General features: G+C 41.6%; 1 pseudogene; it reads right to left on the bottom strand.

Moving 5' to 3' along the window:
- Positions 1-4,220: 4,220 nt before the first annotated feature.
- On the bottom strand, positions 4,221-20,896 carry LOC127684893 (60S ribosomal protein L29-like; annotated as a pseudogene).
- Positions 20,897-21,533: the final 637 nt, after the last annotated feature.

Genomic DNA, 21,533 nt, shown 5'->3' with positions numbered 1-21,533 from the left:
TGGGATGCCCAACCTACAAGCCTGTAAAAAGTGACGAGTTTGAAGTCTGGACAAATAAGTTCTCTCATTTCCCAGAAAAGTCTGCTCGCAGCTGTGGGAAACAGGCCCACCATGCCACAGATCCTGCCTCCTCCACAGACAGCCTTCTGCCTTGCGAAGGGACGTGAGATGTATTCCAGATCTTTCTGGTTTGCGTTTTAATTCAAAGAGAGCTCTGCCCACTTTTCTCAGGGTAACATTCTCGAAGCCCAGCTTAATGATTCACACCAGACAAGGCCACAGAGCTTCTAACAACGATGACCAAGCTCCCAACTGTGCCTGCCCCACTCCTGGGGAAAGCACTCTAGAGAGCATTGGGTTTTGCTGAGGGTCAATCATCAGAGACACTGGTATACCAGGAGTGGGGTGGGTTTGGGGGTGGGGGGATGGGAGGTGGGAGGGTGGGGGTGGAGGATGCTCATAGTATGTGCCCAAGCAGGGAAAGAGAATGAACATCCCAGTCTTCTGTGCATTGTTTATTTGTGTGCACTAGTTAACCCTGATGTATCTATCAGGCTGCCTTCAATGTCATCAGTTGTCTTCCCCCCACCCCTAACAAACTTGGAGCTACCATTAAATAACTGTGTTTTTAAGAATTTCCCAAAATACTGGTGGTTTGGTTTGGTCTGGTTTTCCAGACAGGATTTCTTTGTATGTAGCCCTGGCTATCCTGGAACTCTTGCTTTGTAGACCAGGCTGGCCTCAAACTCAGAGAGCTACCTGTCTCCATCTCCCAAGTGCTAGGATTAAAGGTATGTGCCACCACTCCCAGAATAGAATAATATATTTAAGATGGCAAAAAGAAAAAGTAGCGGGGTGGCTTTGTAAGTAAAGGCACTTGCTTCCAAACTTGACAACTTAAGTTTGATTGTTGAAACCCAAGTGGTAGAAGGAGAGACCTGACCCCCACTGTTGTCCTCTGACCACTGTTGGCTCACCATAGCACGTGCACCCACCTGCATGCACAACAAATGAATGAAATTATATGCAAGCAGTGTGAGGATCCTTCACTAAATTAGAATCACCGTATGCTCTAACAGTTCTACTTCTGGGTATCTGCCCTAAAGAACAGAAAACAACAAAACATTCACACACCAATATCCAAACGCAGGTTTACTCACAATAGGCAGAAGATGGGAGCAACCCGCATGATTGTTTATAAACTAAATGCAGAAACCAGTGTGGTGCATGCACGCAACGGAAGGCCGCGCACCCTTAACAGGCAGGGAATTCTGACATGCGCCATAATAGAAACTGGCCTTGAAAGTGTAAAGCTGAGATTCACTACAGGGTAAATACTAAATAACACAGCCAGACACATCAGCTTCATAAAGACAAAAGGTACGCTGATCGTTGCTGAAGTGTGGTGCAGGGGAGTTGGGAGTTACTGCAGAATGGGTGTGATCTTAGTTTCCATAATAAAAACTTCTCTGGAGAAGGTGGGTGGTGATGCTTGTCCAGAGATAGGGATGTAGTTAACGCACACTTTAAAATTAAAAATAATTAAGGTGCATTACGGTTTTAAGGAAGAAATAAAAGGTCAGGCTCAAATGAGTGAAAAGCAGGTAGGACTAAGTTATTTTGAAAATTAGTATTTCTAATTTTCTCTAGGCTAGAGAGACAGCTCAGTAGTAACAGCTCTAGTTGCTCGTCCAGAGGACACAGTTCCTAAGGGGTTCCTAACACCCACATGGTGGCTCACAACCACTGTGGCTCTAGTTTCAGGAGACTGGATACCTTCCCCTGGCCTCTTCAGACACTGCATCACGTGGTGCACAGATATGCAGGTAGGTCAAACACTCATATGCATAAAGGAAATGGAGAAAAATAATTTAAAAAAGAGAAAATCAGTGCCTTCCTTGGGGGTTTTAATTTTGTTTCTCCTTAGATTCTGGAAAGGTTTTGGGTGGACTTTACTGCATCCTTGTTACTACCGGTCTCCCTCAGCTACCATATTAGTGCAGAATTGGTGAGGTCTTCTTGAAAAGCATGTAAGATATCAGTTATCTAGTCCACACCACCACCACCCCCCCCCAAAGCTTGAAGAAGGAAAGCTGGAGGGAGAGGCCTGGCTCTCCTACCTTACTGTTCCACCAAGAGCTCCCAATACAGATAGCTTCAAACAAACAAACAAACAAACAAACAAACAAAAAACTCTTGACTCAGAATGGAGGGTGCATTTTCACTTCATTTGTGTTCTGATGGATAGTAATCAACCCTTGAGCCCCTGAGTGTGAGTTTCAACCTTCATCCAGGACCCTTTGAAGAGTCCTGAGGTAAAGGGATGAACAGCTCTTGTCAAAATGGGGAAGTCACACACGTGACGGGTAGGACACGTGACGGGTAGAGCATCCAATCATTCCAGAACAGAGTACAGGGAAAGAAGAGACCCCATCCAAAGCAGCAGAGGTAGGGGTGGGGTGGGATGGGATTCGAAGTAAAAAAAAAAAAAAAGGTAACAAAAAAAGATGGAGGAAGGAAGACGCAAGAATGTGAAGGAGTCCAGGAACTGATGAAGAGGAGGGGAGCATGCTCGGAAAATATAGGGAAATTTTTAAAAGATTTATTTTGGTTTCAGTCGTAAATGGACATGTGGTAGATGTGGATGAGTGCAGGTGTTCACAGGGCCAGGAGGGATCAGATCCCATGGGGCTGGTGGGACAGACAGTTGTGAGCTGTCCAATAGGATGGCCGGGATTGAACTGAGTGCTCTCGAAGGGTACGGCCAGCTTCTAATTGCCACTGAGTTGTTGCTCCAATTTCCAGAAGTATGTTGTTGTTTGTTTGTTTGTTTTGTTTTGTTTCATTTTTATCAGAAACTAAATCCGAGAAGAAAACCATGAAAACCATTGCTCTCACCATGTCTGTGTGTTTGGACTACTAAGGCTCAAAGCAGATGGAACTGCAGGCCTGACCAGGGAAAGCAGCGAAACAGAGAACTTAGCCCTTCCCAGCCCAGGGGATGGCTGAAGAGATTCCTGAGTCCTTGCCTGTCACCCGCATGGGGAGTGCCTGGTCTCTCACTATGAGTTTCATGTTGCATACCATACCCAGAGAGAGGTAAACCACATTTTTTTTTATTTGATTCTTAGCCACAGGCTGACCAAACAGGAAGCTTGTCCTAATGTCTCCAGAATTCAAAATGTTTGTGGAAGGTGGAAGTCTTGCCAGTGCTCAGTGAGTCAGCCACTGATGCCGGGAGGGGAGAGCTGGGGTGACCGCTTTGGACAATATGTTGTTTTGGAAGTGGGGATTTCTTCTTCAGAATTTGAGCTTGGGAACATAGTGTGCTTTATATAAAGCAGAAAGCAAATAAATAATTTCAAAGCGGTCCTCTCCCACATGACCAATTCAAAACCCAAAGGCACCAAACCCCAGCACAAATGGATTCAATGAGCGCTCATTCACTCCAACCTTAAAAATACAATACTCACGAAACTATTTTAGAACTTTTTTTCCTCCTAAAAATGGAACTCACTGAAATAGAGACACACTGGCCACAATAATTTAGTTTTCATCAACTGTGGGTTTTCAAATTTCATCAAAAGGGCCCCAGAACGCACATCTTTTTGGTAGAAGGAGCAAAGTTTGGCAGTTTGATGTAATGCTAGGATGGAAAGGCAGCCCTATCTGAATAATTCACAATAGTTTAGCCTAAGTTAAGATACCAGCTAAAGCTGCCTTCAGATTCTCCTTCTGTTTGCAGTGTTAAGGACAGTGCCCAGGGCTTTCAACTCCCCCCCCCCCCACCATGACAAGGTTTCTCTGTGTAGCCCTGGCTGTCCTGGAACTCACTCTATACACCAGGCTGGCCTCAAACTCAGAAATCTATCTGCCTCTGCCTCCCAAGTGCTGGGATTAAAGGCCTGCGCCACCACCGCCCAGTTGTTTTCAACTTAACTGAATTTCCATTGTTTCTTGCTTGCGGCTCTCATAGTTATTTATAGATGATGTATTATCTAATCAGTTGTCTCCTTCCTGATACCTACTTATTTCTCTTTCCATAGTAAGGAAACATACACACACACTACACACACACACACACACACACACACACATTTTAACAGATCTAGCCTCAAGTTTATTTGTAGAAACAGTGTAGAACACTGGTCATCTTCAAATAATGTGAGGTTAGGTGTGTCCCAGCCATCCATCTGTCTTCACATTGGCAGAAGCCTTTTCTATGGGGCCTTCACAGGGGCCTGGGCACTTCTAGGAGCCTGGGCTGGAGCTGAAGCCTGGGCCTTAGCTGGAACTTTGGCCTCTGCCTTGGTTTGAACCTTGGGCTTTCGTTGGAAGAGCCTACAGCCCTTGGCCATGTAGCTTTGAATTTGCTTCTCAAGCTTGGGGTGAGCAATAAAAGCCAGGTGGCTGAGTTAGCAGCTGGGGCCCTTTGGCGTTTTTTTTTGTTTGTTTGTTTGTTTGTTTTTTTGTTTTTTTTTGTGCTTGATGGCCTGAGGCTTCTCAAGGCCTTGATGGCCTCTGCGCATGCACTCACTGCCTTTGTGTTGTTGGCCTGCATCTTCTTCAGGCCTTTCTTCTTATGCTTCTTGGCAAAGAGCATGTTCCTCAGGAACTTGGGGTCAACCCCCTTAAGAGATTCATATCTTTGTTACTGGGGTTTCTTGATGCCATTTCTGTGCCATTTGTGGGACTGGTTGTGTGTGGTGTGGTTCTTGAACTTGGCAATGTCTGCACAGTAACCCTCGGCTTCCGCAGTGCCTGGGACCAGAAGAGAAACTCATAATTTTTAACTGACCTTCTGGTTGCATGAACTAAAGGTATTTCTTGCTCTTCTTTACAGACGAGTGGTGTATGTGACTAATTCTGACAAATGCAAAGGGAAAGTGGCACATGAAACTTCTAAGTGTACTTTTAAAAAGCGGAGACAGATCCAGATGTGATAGCAGATGTCTGTAATTCCAGCATTTGGGCGGCAGAGGTAGACCATCTAATCTCTAAGTTCAAGCCTAGCCTGGGCTACAGAGTGAGTTCCAGCGTAGCCAGGGCTATGCAGAGAAATCTTGTCTCTGAATACATAAATAAATATTTAAAAAATGAAATAAAAAGAGGGGTCATGTGCTTCTTTGTGCTTCTCCCCTGCTCTATTGGTTGGAACTCAGATGTAAAAAGTAAAGTGGACCTTAATAAATTAGGGTCATGAGATCCTTAGGCATGGAAGCCATCATGGTGGAGAGTGCCTGGGTCTTGGGCCTGTGTGGTCCTAGATGACTCTGCTTCTGCAGACAAGAACACAGCCCTTTACACTGATGAGACTGCTGGTGGTGGTGTGAATGAGAAAGGTCCCCCCAAAGGCTCCCCTATCTGAATACTTGGTCCCCAGTTGTTGGTGGTATTTGGGAATGTTAGTGGGTACAGCCTTACTGGAGGATGTACGTCACTGAGGATGGCAATGAGACTTCATAGTCTCACCCTACTTCTAGTCTGCCATCTTGGCTCCCTTGATGTGAGCTGATACATTTCTGTTTTAAGTTTCTTCATACTTTTAGCTAACAGTCGTCATTAACTAATGAGCAGTTTTGAAGTGTTCTGCTACAGAAGGAATGATAAAGAAGTGTCAGTTCTATCATGTCTCCAAGCCTAGACATGAAGATGGCATAGACATATATTGGAAGATTATATGCTTACCCCATCAAGATGTATGTAAGTTGGGCTGGAGAGATGCCTCAGCAGTTAAAGCACTGACTGATCACAATGGTCTGTAACTTCAGTTCCAGAGTATTCAACAGCCTCACATAAATATAAATGCAAAGCAGCAAGGTGTACAGGATAAAAAAGAAAAGATGTATCTGTGTTAAATGTCATAAAAGTGGCTCTGTCTTCAGGGTACATTCCCTCCTCCAAGCATTCCGCCTCCCTTGTAATATACTTAAGTCTATGTTAAAATTTTTTCTTAATAAACTTTAACTTTGCTTCATTAAAAAGCATACAGACTTAAAGACAATGGTGAGAACCAACATGGTGGTCCCAGTCCTGCCTCCTGCCTCAGGTCTATCCTTAAGCCACCTGAGGCTGTGGCACAAAAGATGCTTTTGTGAAGGAACATCTGAGCAATGCGTCTCCCACCTAAAAATAGCCACACATGTGTGCAGGCTTAGAGTTTTTAAAACCTACTTTATTAAGGATTCTCAAATACTTCGACCATTCTAGCCCACCATCCAAAAGTAGGGGAGAAAAGATGATAAGTGGGACAAGGGGATGTGGACCTGTTTAGAAATAGTTCCTTGTAGCAATTCACATCTCTGTTTGTCAGGATACCAGCAGTTCAGTCAGGATAGCAAATAGGAATCAACAGCAGTGGCACAATCCAGTAGAAACTGCTAGGCCTCCACTGAATCAGTACAAGTCAGCAGCAGCCACCAGGTCCAGGTTGAAAGCCAGGAGTTCTCTGCTGTGCCCCTCTCAACTGAGTGAAGATCAGATGAACACTTGAGACCAAGGAAGCATGGCAGAGCTAACTATGCAAGTGCACCATCACTATCCGTTAAGTCCTATTTATACTCTCTCCAAGCATCATGTGTCCTTCCATGGTACTTGCCTCAGCAAAATACCACATGAGTCTGTATCACCTGACATATCCAGAAACTTCCACTTCACAAAGTGCAGGCTGGACTCTGTTTTCAAGGACAGATGGAACCTCAAGCTAATTATCATTTTCAAGGGAAAAGTATGACTTTACAAAGTCTCCAGGAGCCAGGCTTGGTGATAGACATCTTCAATCCCAGCACTCAAGAGGCAGAGGCAGGCAGATCTCTATGAATTTTAGCCAATCCAGCCTATATAATGAGTTCTAGGTTAGCCAGAGTTAGAGGTACATAGTGTGCTCACATCTTCAAAAATGTTGCCAGGGATTCATTTCTTAGGTTTAGAAAGTCCTGTGGGGGCACACTTGCAAGTGTACACATACATATACATTAGTAAAAAGTTTATTGTATTTTATTCTGATTCTAGAACAGTCTTCATAAAAGGCATGTTTATTGGGAAAGAGTAAAAGAAAAGTATTGAAATTAATGCATGGAGTCTAAAGCAGGAGAGAAAACAGAGATATAAAACCTCAATCTTCAATGTAAATAATGTCAGAAAAGTACCTATTCCTGGAGGAACTGGCCTGTATTGGAGTGAATAGGAAGCCAGTTTCATAGATATGAACCAATTGATCTGAGCTTTGACTTAAATTTTTTTTTTCCGAGGCAGGGTTTCCTGGCTGTCCTGAAGCTCAAGCCTCGAACTCAGAAATCCATCTGCCTCTGCCTCCCAGAGTGCTGGGATTACAGGTGTGCGCCATTACCACCCGGTTTGACTTAAATTAAAAAAACAACAACAACAACAAAAAAAAAAAAAACCCAAAACTCTAAAAGGTATAACTTTAATTTTTTCAATGCCCACTTTTAATGATGGTTCTAAAATACTTTAACCTTCTTTCCATTCCACCACCCACCAAAAGTAGTGGAAAAGAAAGGATACTGGAAGTGGACCTGTTTAGAAATGGTTTTTTGGAGCAAATCCCATCTCCATTGTCAAGAGATAAGCAGTTCAGTTCACAGGTCAGCAGAGGCCGCTTGATCCACTCATAAACACTTCACAGATATATCCACAGTCCATTTTGGTAGAGTCAGGATAGCAAACATTGGTAGCAGTGGCATGACCTAGTAGAGACAGCAAAGTCTTAGCCGAATTGGCACAAGTCAGCAGGAGGGATTTAGAACAGCAGGGATGCCAGAAGTTCTCAGCTATGCCTCTCTCAGCTAAGGAAAAATCAACAAAGACTCCAGGTCAACAAGAGTTGCAGAGCTAGCTCTACCAGCAAGCCAAGCTAAGCCCCTCTCACAGTCTGTTGAGTCCTATTTATACTCCCTCCAAACATCGTGTATCCTCCACAGGTCTTACCTCACCACGTGTCTTGCCTTAGCACGTGAGTCTGTCTCAGCAAATCCCCATGTGATCCTGTATCAGCTGACATCACTCTTCGATTTGGCCAGAGTCCTTGGAAGCAGCAAGAAGTTGCAGCACAGCACCAGAAGTTTCTTTGGTGCATTTCCCTCTACAGAGTCCTGACAAATGGAACTCAACTACACAATGTAAGGTGGACCAATACACGCATGTCATTAGGGAAGAAACTTTCATCATATGTCTTTTCATGTGCTTGCTTTAGCAAAACAATCTTTTACCTGTGTCTGATTCAGTGGAGCATTCCTTCATGAGTCTGCCTTAGCCTTTCACCTGTGTCCACTTCAGCAACATGTTCATGTGTCTGCTTTAGCAAAACATCCTTTCTTTATGTGTTTACCCCAGCAAAACCCATCCAACACAACTGACTTTCCAAAGAACCCTTAAGTTTCCACTTCAAAACAGCCTGAACATAAGAACATGAAGAAGAGGAAAACACGTTGCAGACTGAGTGAGTATCTCCTCCAGGATTTTGTCCAGGATCAGACTTGATCACTATTTTACAACTCCTAGTGTAAGATCTGGGCACTTCCTTGCCTAAACCATTAAACACAGAGTAATGGATGGGTGGGGTTGACAACATCTGCACTCATGATCAATCTTGACTTCACTCCAGAAGAGACATTCAGCCAGCGTAGTCCTCTAACAGGACATAGCAAGAAGCCCATAACGCTGTAACCCAGGAAAGAATCTTACACAATATGGAACCAGGAAGTCCATAGCACCTGGGAAATAATCTTACAAATATAGAGTCAGAGTCTGCTCTCACTTTAAGAATTTGTCTATTGGAACACCCAGGAAAGAGAGATGTGCTAGAAGCTATCTTGGGGGTAATCAGCAAAAATGGGATATAATGAGTTAATGAGAGAGAGACTCACATAAAGGAAACCTACCACCAGATGTCATCAGAGGACCTGGTTTAGATTCCTAACCAAATTTATAAACAAACAAACAAACAAACAAAAACAATTATAAGTAAGTATCTATGAGACCAAAAGGGAAATTTCAACATTGTTTTATGACGTTAGATTAAGCAATAACTTTTAAAATATAATACCAAAGCACAAAAAAAGGAAAACATATGTCTAGAGAAATGGCTCAGCTGGTAAAGCTTGCTGGAGACACACGTTAAGTCACCAGAATCCATATAAAGATGGAAGGAGAGGACCACCTCCACAAGGCTACTTTCTGACCTCCATATGTACTGTGCAACACACACACACACACACCACATGATTTAAAATAAAGAAAATATAGAGTTCTTCAGTATTTAAAATTTTGTGCATTAAAATATTAACACACACCATAGAAGTAAAATAAATCCACATTATAGAATAAAATAGTTTCAAATCATATCTGAAAGGGCTATGATTCCAAAATGTATAAAGAATTTTAAAATGCAACAATAAAAATACAGTCCAAAAAAGGGCACCCACATTCATAAAAGAAACTCTACTAATGCTCAAAGCACACATTGCACCTCACACAATAATATTCTGTTTGTTGATTCTTTGTATAGTTCGTTTTGTTTCTACTTGGTTGATTTCAGCTCTAAGTTTGATTATTTCCTGTTGTCCACTCCTCTTATTGTATTTGCTTCTTTTTGTTCTAAAGCTTCAAGTGTGCTGTTAAGCTGGTAGTGTATGCTCTCTCCAGTTCCTTTTTGGAGGCACTCAGAGCTATGAGTTTTCCTCTTACAACTGCTTTCATTTTTGTCCCATAAATTTGAATATGTTGTGCCTTCATTTTCATTAAATTCTAAAAGGTTTTTAATTTCTTTATTTCCTCCTTGACCAGGTTATCCTTGAGTAGGGCGTTGTTCAGCATTCATGTGTATGTGGGCTTTCTGTTGTTTTTGTTGCTATTCAAGACCAGTCTTAGTCCATGATGATCTGATAGGCTGCATGGGATCTTCTTGTATCTGTTGAGATCTGTTTTGTACTGATTATATGGTCAGTTTTGGAGAAGGTACCATGAGGTGCTAAGAAGAACACACACACACACATACACACACACACACACACATTTGGTCTATTAGTTTCCATGTGTCTCTGTTTAGTTTGTGTTTTCATGATAGCATCCAATTAACAAAGTTAAATCAGGATCAGATATACCATCTGAACAGTCCTGTAACCCCTAAAGAAATAGAAGCAGTCATTAAAAGTCTCCCAACCTACCCCCCCCAAAAGCCCAGGACCGGATGGTTTTAGTGCAGAATTCTATCAGAGCTTCAAAGAAGACTTAATACCAATCCTCTTCAAACTAATCCACAGCATAGAAACAGAAGGAACACTACCCAATTCATCCTATGAATCCACAGTTACACTGAATAGTCTCCCTTGGAGATGGAACAGTTTATGTCTAATCAGGAGCTTTTCACAATTTTCTTTCATAGAATACTTTATAAGAGGTTTTTTTTTCTACTTTTATCATGTTTAATGTTCCAAGTAGATTTTAAAAACTGGTTGAGTGCATATTACTTTTTTTAATTTGATATATTTTTTATTTACATTTCAAATGATTTCCCCTTTTCTGGCTCCCCACTCTCCGAAAGTCCCATAAGCCCTCTTCCCTCCCCCTGTTGCCCCATCTGCCCTTTCCAATTCCCTGTTCTGGTATTGCCCTATACTGCTGCACTGAGTCTTTCTAGAACCAGGGGCCACTCCTCCGTTCTTCTTGGACATCATTTGATATGTGGATTATGTCTTGGGTATTCCAAGTTTCTAGGCTAATATCCACTTATCAGTGAGTGCATACCATGATTGATCTTTTGAGACTGGGTTACCTCACTTAGTATGATGTTCTCCAGCTCCATCCATTTGTCTAAAGAATTTCATGATTTCATTATTTCTAATGGCTGAATAGTACTCCATTGTGTATATATACCACATTTTTTTGTATCCATTCCTCTGTTGAGGGACACCTGGGTTCTTTCCAGCTTCTGGCTATTATAAATAGGGCTGCTATGAACATAGTGGAGTATGTATCCTTATTACATGCTGGGGAATTCTCTGGGTATATGCCCAGGAGTGATATAGTGGGGTCCTCCAGAAGTGACGTGCCCAGTTTTCTGAGGAACCACCAGACTGATTTTCAGAGTGGTTGTACCAGTTTGCATTCCCACCAGCAGTGGAGGAGTGTTCCTCTTTCTTCACATCCTCGCCAACACCTCCAGTCTCCTGAGTTTTTAATCTTGGCCATTCTGACTGGTATAACATGAAATCTCAGGGTTGTTTTGATTTGCATTTCCCTAATGACTAATGATGCTGAGCATTATTTTAAGATGCTTCTCAGCCATCCGAAGTTCTTCAGGTGAGAATTCTTTGTTTAGCTCTGTACCCCATTTTTAATAGGGTTATTTGGTTTTCTGGGGTCTAACTTCTTGAGTTATTTGTATATATTGCATATTAGCCCTCTGTTGGATGTAGATCTTTTCCCAATTTGTTGGTTGCTGATTTGTCCTTTTGATGGTGTCCTTTGCCTTACAGAAACTTTGTAATTTTATGAGGTCCCATTTGTCAATTCTTGATCTTAGAGCATAAGCTATTGGTGTTATGTTCAGGAACTTTCCCCCTGTACCAATGTCCTCAAGGGTCTTCCCCAGTTTCTTTTCTATTAGCTTCAGTGTGTCTGGCTTTATGTGGAGGTCCTGGATCCATTTGGAGCTGAGCTTAGCATATTACTTTTAGCTTCAGAAGATATCATGTATATTTAAGAGGCATTTAACTATATAAATTATTTTGATGAGTTAAAAATGTCAATACTGTGTTGAATATTTTAAAATAAATTGTATTAGTTTAATAAAACATTTAAAAATGGATGGCACACTTTTTTTCAGAAAGTATTTATCAAAATGTTAATAAGCACCAAAAAGATATGCATACAATTTCAAAAGTGGCATGAATGTTTGTGGGTTACCCACCACTTTCTGACTGGATTTAAACCCCATTCTAAGAGGGTCAGCTCATGCCTGGTATTTTAAGATCTTGTGACTAGGAAGCTCACAGAAGTGAATCTACTGCTAATGCTCTGTGAACAGACATATACTATCAAACTGCCTTTTAAATGTGTAGATGGACACAGCTCTCAGTCCTCCTCAGAGAAGCTTCTTTGTGCAGTGGGTAGTGGTTACTATAGAGACTCATGCTAGTCAAAGTGTAGAGGGTGAGTGTGCTGGGCCTATAATAGGGCATCTATTCCATAGCTCCTCCCCCTCAGAGTTCAGATTTGAGGGAACAGCAAGGAAGGGGTGGGGAGGAGGGAGATCTCAAAACAGTGTCTTCTGAACATGGCGGGACCTCTGCACTCAGGAGTATTCAGCATCTGTGCTTGCCTGCACAAGACCTAAATTTATTTGCCCAGAATCCAGTAAAAGCCAGGTGTGGTGGCATGGTGTCTGTAACTCCAGAACTGAGGTAGGGCAGAGAGAAGCAGCAAAGTTCACTGGCCAGCCAGTCTAGCTGATCAGTGGGCTGTGGCTCTAGTTCAGGAAGACAATGAGGTTGCTAAGTTAAAGTGAGGATCGACTGAGGAAAACACCAACACACACACACACACACACACACACACACAGTGCTCATCTCTTGAAGACATATATACTGTATCTGTGGTAACAAGATGAGACCTGAGTCAGGCAGCAGTAGGTGAGAGTGCTTGGGACAGACAGTACAGATGAAACCATACTGTGGTCTCAACATATGTGTTGTGAAGCCCCTGAGGGCTTTCTAGGTCTATGTGTTTGTAATTTTCCATCGCTAAAGGTTACGGTCAACAAGTCAGTTGCTGTCAGAGCACAGGTGACTTGCACTGTGATGGTAGTGGCAGCCAGAGCACCTCAGAGGCAGAGCCTGAGAGACCATGTAAAACCTTCTTACAAAACTGACACGCGAGGAAGACAGAGACAGAAACAGACAGAGAGACAGACACACACAGAGAGAGGAGAAAAAGAGAAACAGAAACTGACAGAGAAAGAGAGAAAGAGGGAGGCAGAGAAAGAGAGAGACACAAAGAGAGACAGAAAGAGAGAGAGGAGAGGAAGATCTAAAACAGGAACCCTGCAATTTTTTTAAAAAGTATTTTTAGAGCAGTGCAGGGGAGCAAAAATCATTTCTCCCTTCCTTCTGTGCTCTTTAGCTGAGCTGTGACCTCAACTGACAAGAGAGAGATAAAAGGAGAAAACCTACACTGAAATATGCATGCGAGTCGCACAAAATATGCAGCTAGAAGATGGAAGCTCATTTGGTTCCTTGAACTTCAGGAAGGATTAGAGGTTGTGGGCTCCTGGGGTGTGGGGAGAGCCAGCTGTGGAAGTGTGAAGAGAGAAAGGCTGTGATGGACAAGAGTGCTCTTGATGAAGTCTTGTGGGTGACAATAGCTGCCTTGGAAGAGCAGGTGATAGCATCGGGCATCAGCCTCCTCCACCAACATCTCTCTGGCTAGCATTCCAGACGTAGGACAGTCGGGTTCCTCCCGGAGGACTCATATTTAAGCCAATAAAAGGAGCTCAGAGAAAGCCCTATCCTGATCTGCTGCTGCTGCCAGGTGCGTTCAGTGAAAAGTACTTGTCACACACAAGTGACATATTTTAGAACAGCATTTCCTGAACAACTTAGGCGGCTTTAGTTTAACACAAAAGCTGTGAAGAAAGTGCAGAGATGCCTCAGATTCATAGCCCTGAAACCCACAGAGCTTCCATTGTGAGTAGCTAGCAGAGTGGTTCATTTGTTATAACTGGTGAACTCACATTGATTACCACCCAAAGTCCAAGTTCGCACCAGGGCTTGTTATTGGGGCGGTGCCTTCCCTGTGTTCAGGTAAGTGTGGAACAATACTTACCACAGCAGTGCAATTGAGGGGGCTTTCTTTGCTCTGTGCTTAGTACTATGTATCTGAGAGGTTCGGAATGTATGCAGTAGCTCTTCCTCTCAAGTTTTCTGTCAACCTTTTTTTTTTTTTTAAAAAAAAAAGGAAGTAAAAACATTTTATGATAAAATTGAAGATTTACATGGGAAAATATTTCTGATAAAATAGAAGAGATATATAGAAAAACACGTTAAAATTGACAATTTTCATGGGATATTGAAGAGTAATGTGGTATACATAAAAAACATTGTTAAATTAATTGAAAAAGGACATAGAAACATTTTATGATGGAATTGAAGATTTATGTGAAAAATATTTCTGATAAAATTGTAGAAAAATGTAGAAAAACATGTTAAAATTGACGATTATCATGGAAAGTTTTACATAGGTATAATAATGGTAGACATAAAAGTATTCCTAGGTTGATTGAAGGTGGAATTATAAACATTTTCTGATAAAGCTGAAGATTTACATGGGAAATATTTCTGATAAAATTGAAGAAAAACATGTTAAAATTGAAGATTATCATGAAAAAATGTACAGATAAAATGATAGGCATAAAAATAATTCTAAGTTGATTGAAAGTAGAATTATAAACATTTTCAGGTGAAATTGAAGATTTACATGGAAAATATTTCTGATAAAATTGAAGAAATATATAGAAAAACGCGTTAAAATTAACTATTTCATGGAAAACTATACAGATAAAATGGTAGATATAAAAACGTTTCTAAATTAATTGAAAGTGGAAATAAAAACATTTTGTGATAAAATCAGAGATTTACATGGAAAACATTTGTGATAGAATAGAAAAAATATATAGAAAACCGTTAAAATTGAAGACTATCAAGAAAAATGCAGATAAAATGGTAGACATAAAAATTACTAAATTAATTGAAAGAAGAATTACAAACACTTAATGATAAAATTTAAGATTTACATGAAAAATATTTCTGTTAGTCTATGTCTTTTTATTGGGGAATTGAGTCCATTGATGTTAAGAGATATTAAGGAATAGTGATTGTTGCTTCCTGTTATTTTTGATGTTATTTTTAAGTTTGTGTGGTTATCTTCTTTTGGGTTTGTTGGAAGATTACTTTCTTGCTTTTTCTAGGTGTAGTTTCCCTCCTTGTGTTGGCATTTTCTGTCTATTATCCTTTGTAGGGCTGGATTTGTGGGAAGATATTGTGTAAATTTGGTTTTATCATGGAATATCTTGGTTTCTCCATCTATGGTGATTGAGATTTTTTTCTGGGTATAGTAGTCTGGGCTGGCATTTGTGTTTTCTTAGGGTCTGTATGAGATATGCCAAAGATCTTCTAGCTTTCATCATCTCTGGTGAGAAGTCTGGTGTAATTCTGATAGGTCTGCCTTTATAAGTTACTTGCCCTTTTTTCCTTACTGCTTTTAATATTCTTTCTTTGTTTAGTGCATTTGGTGTTTTGATTATTATGTGCCAAGAGGACTTTCTGTTCTGGTCCAGTCTGTTCGGAGTTCTGTAGGTTTCTTGTATGTTCATGGGCATCTCTTTGTTTAGGTTAGGGAAATTTTCTTTACAATTTTGTTGAAGATATTTACTGGCCCTTTAAGTTGGAAATCTTCGCTCTCTTTTATACCTATAATCCTTAGGTTTGGTCTTCTCATTGTGTCCTGGATTTCCTAGATGTTTTCAGTTACATGTTTTATGTATGTTGCATTTTCTTTGACTGTTGAGTCAATGTTTTCTATGGTATCTTCAGCACCTGAGATTCTTTCTTCTATCTCTTGTATCCTGTTGCTATGATCCCTGAATTCTTTCCAAGGTATTCTATCTCCAGAGATGTCTCACTTTGTGATTTCTTTGTTTCTACTGCTGTTAACTTAAAGTACCACTAAAACTTTAAAAATACCCTCCGTGCTCTGCCTCTCTGTCTCTCCCTTGCCTCCACCCCACCCACCGAGGCATTTGATTTCTTAACCATCTTTTCAAAGCTCTCCATTTTCCCAGAATGTCAGGTAGCCAGGATCATTCACAGCGCAGTCTCCTCCAGCTGACCTCCTCCATTCGTGAGCATGCCTGCAAGCCTCCTACACATCTTTTCATGATTTCATAGATTGTCTGTTTCTAGCTTTGATTAATATTCCATCACTCGAATGCATCTCAGCTAAGTGTGTGTGTGTGTGTGTGTGTAAATGTATATAAAGGTACATATATATTTATATATAAGATTATTTTTATATTTAATTTTGTAAGAAGCCATCAAACTGTCTCTTAAGTGGTTATTGTATTTTGTATCCCACCAGAAATGAATAAGATTTCAGTTGTCCAAGTCCTCACAGCATCTGGTATCTGTAGGCTTAGATTTATTTTTTTGAAACCCATTTTTAATAAGGGTTCTCAAACGCTTAGAACCACTTTTAGCCCACTGTCCAAAGGTAGGGGGCAAAAGATGTTAAACAGAAGAAGGGGATGTGGACCTATTTAGAAGTAGTTCTTGGGGCAGTTCCGATCTCTGCTGTCGGGATACCAGCAGTCCAGTTTAGTAGTGTCAGGATACAAACACAAACCAGCAGTGGTGGTGTGATCTAGTAGGAACTGCCAGGCCTCTGCCAAATTGGCACAAGTCAGCCAGAGAGATGGTCAGCCAGACCTTTCCTGCCAGGAGACCAAGGAAGCGTTGTAAATCCAGCTGTGCAAGCACACTGTCACGGTCCGCTGAGTCCTATTTATGCTCTCTACAAATGGGTCTTTCCTCAGCAAAATACCACGTCAGTCTGTATCACCTGACACACCCAAAATCTTCCACTTCAAGTATTGTCATGTTCTGGATTTTGCCATTATAATGTTTCTAGTGAATCTCAGTGCCATCTGAATTTACACTTCTCTAAGAACAGATGATGAACCTTACCACTGAGGTTCAAGACTTCTTGTTTTGAAAGGATTTATGTTTTACGTATATGAGTGTTTCCCCAGAGCTATGTCTGTGTACCACATGCATACCTGATGTTTGCAGAGGGTGTTGATCCCAGAAGCGGAGTTATGGAAGATTGTGATTTAACATGTGGGTGTTGGGGATGTGGGTCCTCAGCAAGCAGTAAGGCCTGGCTTGGTTTCGTGTGTTTTGAATCTCAGCCTTTTTTCAGGTACCACTTGTGCAAACATTTTCTCCCACTCCACGGTAACTTGTACATGTCCCCACTGTACTTTTCTCAAAGCAGAAGTTTTTGAAAGTTAATGAAGTTTTAACCCATCAATTCCTTCCTTTGTGAAGCCCAACATACCATTACATCCAGAAAGAAAAAAAAGTCACCAAGAAACAGAAGGTCGCCTGGCTGTGCTCCCATGCTGCCACTTAGGAGTGTTATAATTTTTCATGTTATATTAAGGATTGATGGCTATTTTTAGTTGTTTTGTGGAGTACAAGGTCTAGGTCTGAGTTTAGGGGTTTTTGTTGTTGTTTTGGGTTTTGTTTTGAAATTCGGTTGTATTATTGCTTTGTTCTTGTGTAATAAGAACTGTTGGCTTTGTTCCATGGCCTCTTTCTGAACTGTGTCTACGGTGTGTATTATTTCACACAGTCATGTGTCATACAATGTTAACCCTACCTCAGTACTCCAGTGTTCTGTTGCTTGCTCTTAGGGCTTTTCCTTTTCCACAGAAATGTTATGACAAAATTAATTACATTATAATATAATATAAATGCCTTATGTAAATACTTATATAGGAAAAAACAAAACAAAAACCCAACCAAAAAAACAAACAAACGGAAACAAACTGTTAAGTGCTGCAGTTTGGTGATTCCTGGAGTTAAAATTCCTCTTCTGCCTGCCCACTGTCCTTTACCTCCTCTGCAGCCCACTGCACTCTGACTTCGTCATAGTGACATCACTCAGGACTCTCTCCGAGGCTTTGCAGAGAGTCACCACGACAGTCCTTTATTTGCCACTCTGACATCCTTCAGCATTAGCTGTTAATTCCAGGGTGATTCTTGTTCTTGTTGATTGTTTTGGATTTTCTGCAGAGTTTTTTCTGCAGATGATGACATAGGAAGATTCCCCCCATCCCTGTGCCTCCTGCCCCCCTAGCCCCCCTGCGCCCCTGCTGCTGCTGCTTCCCAATGTTGTTTTTGAACAACTGAGTATAACTGCCTCTCTGAACAGTAGTGACTGATCACAAGGTGAGACCCACGCAAGAGAGCCAGCAGACTGACTACAAAGAGATCACAGAGGGAGCTGGCCAATCACTCAACCATTCTGCAAGCAGACATTGCATACATACATACATACATACATACATACATACATACACATACATACAGTCAGGTGGTAAGACTCATAACAAAGTAAGCTCAAAAAGTATTTTTTTGTTGTTGTTTAGTAATGTTAAAGTAAGACAGACAACAATAGAATCACAGTGAGCCAGTTGGCATGTCTCAAAGTCTTTATGTGTAAGCATCAGGAGTGACCCCGGCTCACTTGGGCAGAAAAACATTTTGTCTGAAGGACTATTGATTGGTTCTGAATACTTCCAAGAACAGTGAGCTAGAATAGCAAAGTGGTGACAAGCCCTGCTGAGGAGGACCTCGTGCTGGCCTTGTCATCATGGCCACTCCATTCCACTAGAGCTGCTTAGGGCTGGCCTCACGGGGTGGGGGTTGCTGGGTATTACAGGTTCCACAGGGATGTCTAGAAGGACTAAGGGGAAACGTGCAGACCAGGAAGATGTTTCGTTGTCAGCTGTCAAAAACTAAGCAAAATACCTCCACCACCCTCTGCTGCAGATGAGAAAAAATACCTGTAGCTTGTACTCCCGACTGCCAAAGAATGCCAGAAGAGGCTCTGGCCCCCAGGAAGCTTTGTGCAACCATGGTGCCCACCTGAAACCAAAGATGAGAGGTCAGTTGGAGCAGAGCCTCTGATTGGTGCCTGACTCGGTGCTTCAAATAGGTGCTAGCCCAGTTGTTTGCTTTTAACATGTTAGGATCTTAATTTGTCTTGAAAATATAATCACTGATTTTTTTCATATATACTGCCTTTGACATATCCCTAGAGAAGCAGTACTTGAGGATTTTGACTACATACCAATCAGCAAGTACTTTTGAGGATTAGTACTTGTGTATCGGTGTGGTTTCTGTTTTGTAAAGTGTGTCTTCTGCAATATTTACTTGTTTTGTGTGTCGTCAGTAACATGTTTGAAAGAAAATGTTCAAAACCATTCACAAAGTACACGATCCTTGTTTATTTCCTTAATAAACTGTTACTACATTGCTGAATGTGTTTCAAATATCTGGTCCTACATTCAACTTATTTTTATACTTCATCGTAATAGCTGCTAGAATTAGAAAAAAAATAAAAATAAAAAAAGACATGTAAACCCAAACTCGAAAGCTTCATCTTTGGCTGTGTTCATTAAACTACAACGGTAGGTCTCAGCTTTGTAAATCTCAGCTATGTAAATGTCAGAGGTCTCAAGGTGGGAGTGAGAACTGACTAAGTTTCCATTTCTGCTGCTATTAGGCAGAGGATAAGATGCTACATTGTTTTATTTTTAGCAAATGGCTTCAAGACTCTTGTAATTTTTTTTTCAGTGAGAAAACTTAAATAGATTAGAAAGCTGTGAGTCCTACTGTTCAATGCTGGTACACATGGGAGGGTTTATTGGAGCTAGCCTGGCACAAGAGGCTTCATTGGAGCTAACCTGGCATAGGAGGTGTCATTGGAGTTAGCTGGCATAGGAGGCTTTATTGGAAGTAGCCTGGCATGGGAGGATTCATGGGAGCTAGCCTGGCACAGGAGGAGGGCTCATAGGAGCTAGCCCAGCATGGGAGGGTTCATTGGAGCTAGCCTGGCATAGGAAGAGGGCTCATTAGCCCAGCAAGGGAGGGGTCATTGGAGCTATCCTGGCATGGGAAGGTTGATGGCAGCTAGTCCAGCATGCTCTGCAGTAGAGGAACAGTGACAAGATGGACTGCCTTAGATGTCTTTGCAGTTGGGAGATGGCTCAGCAGGAAAAGTGCTAGCTGTACAAGCATGAACACCCAAGCTGGAATTCCTAGGATCCACTTAAAGCTAGGCATGGTTGTCCCCACATCTATAACCCAGCACTGGAAAGGGAGAGACAGGAAGAGTCTGGAGCTCACTCACCAGGCAATCTAGCCAATAGGTGAGCTTCAGGACCAGTGGGAAACTAACCTCATCTCAACAAGTGAGTGGAGAAGAAATCCAGGAAAAAAAAAAACCCATCTGCAATCCTTGGCCTTCATGTACATGTGATGTACATCTACAAGGATTCACAGATACACACACACACACACACACACACACACACACACACACACACACACAGCTCCTCTGCAAACTTCTCTTTCCATAGCACTTATAAAAAGTGGTGCCTGTCTCTGTTAGACTTCATCTTTGCCTTAAAACAATAGATCAAGACTGTTCTGTAACAATCCACAAGGGAGCATACTAGCCATAATGATATGGCAGAGAAAATGGCAAAGGTAATAAGTATATTTGATCTTGTATTAAATTTAAAACATTCATACTTCATCCTCTCAGTGAAGTTTTCCTTCCAGCTTTGTTGGCCTGGGGTATGTCCAAAGTATTTTCCTGTTGGGCCTTATTCGGCCAGATACTGAGGCCTAGTGAGGGAGCTTGAGCCTTGGCTCGATTTTAGAGATCTGTCATTCACTTCTGCTTGAGAATGACTCAGCACTACCTGCTTAAACTGGCCTTTGCCTACCCACCACTGATGTAGAATAACTTCATTGGCCCTGTCAGTTACCCCATACCCTCTGTCACCTTCCCTGCCCCCTACATCATCTCACCCCACCAAAAGTTCCCACCCCATTCCTCAACCCTATGTAAACAAGAGACTAATACAATAAAATGAGTTCCTGCTTTGACAGACTCCCAGCTCTGGTGTTTTTTCTCCAGACTGCAGGACATCCAAGCCGGGACACTCACCATCCCGCTCAGCCTCTAGGAGACCTGGCTGGACCAGGTTCTCTCCTCTTGTCTGGACTTGCCAGCAGAGAGCCAACATTTTCCTATGTAATTGTTTTTTGTTGTTGTTGTTTTGTTTTGTTTTTTTTGTTTTGTTTTATTTGGAAAAAAAAGGAAAAGGAATTTCAATCTGAAGGTATTGGCAAGTTCATGGAGTATGGAAGTCAAGGATCAATCACTGCAGTTAGACTCATTTCTCCCTCTAAAAATAATGGGCTGAAAGAGTCAACAAGCCCTCAGCTCTGCCTACCATCATATTTGAGGCATTAGAGCCCAGGGGTAACCAGTGACTTAGTGACTCTGATGGATGTTCTTAGATATCAACTTGACTCTATCTGCGGTTAACTAAAACCCAAGTGCTTGCATACACCTGCAATGGATTATTTTGTAATTAAATAATTTGAGTGGGAAGACCCACTCTTAATCTAGATCTTTGGAGGTGGAAAGATACACCTTTGATCTAGATCTTCTGGGGTAGGAAGATCCACCTTTACTCTGGGCCACATCTTCTGCCGTCAGCCTTTATAGAAGACATAAAAGAGGGAATCTCTCTGTCTTTGACTGCTTCCTCTCACTCTTGCTCTTGATCTCATTCTCAATGGCAAGTACATTCCTCCACAGGCATTGGAGACTACGTCTTTAGGGTTCCAATGCATGCTGAAGACCAGCTGAGACAT

This window comes from Apodemus sylvaticus, chromosome 5 (genome assembly GCF_947179515.1).
Source record: "Apodemus sylvaticus chromosome 5, mApoSyl1.1, whole genome shotgun sequence".
Classification (NCBI taxonomy): domain Eukaryota; kingdom Metazoa; phylum Chordata; class Mammalia; order Rodentia; family Muridae; genus Apodemus; species Apodemus sylvaticus.
Note: the sequence above shows the minus strand (reverse complement) of the source record. Positions and strands in the feature narration are given on the sequence as shown.